This window comes from Perkinsus marinus (genome assembly GCF_000006405.1).
Source record: "Perkinsus marinus ATCC 50983 genomic scaffold scf_1104296941480, whole genome shotgun sequence".
Lineage (NCBI taxonomy): Eukaryota > Perkinsozoa > Perkinsida > Perkinsidae > Perkinsus > Perkinsus marinus.
In genome coordinates this window covers 1-1,578 of record NW_003212521.1, presented here as the reverse complement: position 1 = coordinate 1,578, position 1,578 = coordinate 1, and the positions used below count along the sequence as shown (strand labels likewise).

The 1,578-nt window shown below is 48.5% G+C and overlaps 1 non-coding gene across 1 annotated transcript; it reads left to right on the top strand.

Moving 5' to 3' along the window:
• Positions 1-332: 332 nt before the first annotated feature.
• Positions 333-404, top strand: Pmar_PMAR015511. Its single transcript has one exon. It is a non-coding gene; the product is annotated as a tRNA-Asp (tRNA).
• The last annotated feature ends 1,174 nt before the right edge of the window (positions 405-1,578 follow it).

Genomic DNA, 1,578 nt, shown 5'->3' with positions numbered 1-1,578 from the left:
CATAACAGTATGTGCGCCATTCCAAGCCAATGGAGAGCGAGCAAGCAGCAGTAATGATGATAGCTGGATATGCCGTGACTATAGCCCTAACAACGTCACCTGAACCACTACCTGACGAGTATGGAGAAATTCTTTGCCTACTGCAGCATGCTCACAAAGACTGCAAAACAGGTATATAACATTACCGAGAGCGTCCGTGAACTTCTCCGGGACTAAGCGATGTCGATGGCTTGCATTCTGGGAACCTCACGAACAAGTCGGATTGATGTGGAGGTTGGAGATAGTTGAGAACATCTCCCGATACAACTGTGAATACGTCAATTAACATCAATTCCGCGGTAGTATAGAGGTTAGTATTCCTGCCTGTCACGCAGGAGACCCGAGTTCAATTCTCGGCCGTGGAAATCTATTGACATTAGGAAATTCTTTTTCAGGTATACGATATCATGACGTTCATCTTTTCTAGTTTAACTTAGCCAACCTACACGTTTCTTCACCTCTGATGTCACTTCTACTCCTGGAAGAGGGACGCAGTACTCAGAATCATCCGGGCAGGAATCTCTGAGAATGCTTTCATCGTGGACGTGTTCTTCGCTGAAAATTTCAGCCTGAAATACATGAGTGTCCATCCAGATGGTGCCAGACTCGTTTATGTTAGAATGAAGTAGAGAGCGGATGGAACATGCCAGGTGCGAACGCACATAGAACCGATGTGCCTAACGCTAGAACAGCAGGCCTACCAGTACTGGACAGGTTCACGACTTCCATCTTCCAGAAAAGAAAGTTTCTTTTAAGAAACCCGAAACCGGAATGATGGACCGGTCGAGTTGTCGGCCATTCCCAAAAGTAATCACCTAGCCACGACGGTTAGGGGCCCTAACATAGGGTAATGTCTTGAGAGACACTTATTACGATCGAGTATTGTATCCTCCTGGGAGCATAACCTCACACAAATAGGTACAAAGTATCCCGTCGATCTCTGGTATAGAATCGCTTTCAGTGGATCCCGAGGGAAGCGTGGCAAGGTCGTTGATCGCGTGTGTGGTCATTCAGTAAATCATCACCATAATTTCCACAACTGTCTCCGCTCGCCTGGACCAATCCCGCTCACACCCAGTATGATCTATTCCAGTTCGAAGACTCCGTTTGACGGAGTCCGTTATCCCCGAGATGATCGCCTCACCCATACATGTCGTGTTCAGTGCATAATACAATTGTAATCTGATGTCCAGGTGACTCGGAGTTGGATTGGTCGTGTTTTCGTCAGTCCTTTACCCCGAAATCCCCGAAGCCCGATCTCTGCCATGACTTCATGACCGAGTATGACCGCAGCTCACCGCAGAAGTTTCCTTGCCAATCTCGTCCGGCAGCTAGTCTGTTCCGGCCACCGTTTCCCTTCATCGCGGAGCCAAGTACTACGACGAACCAGGACCGGGACAGCTGAGCCGTCACAGCTCATCCGAACCCGAGTATATGCGACGCTCACAGAGCTAGATACGCTGAAAATAGAATGTACATCAGCTCGTCAGTACATCTTCGCTCCTTCAGGGGGCCGTGAAAGATGTCCTGCACAAGTTT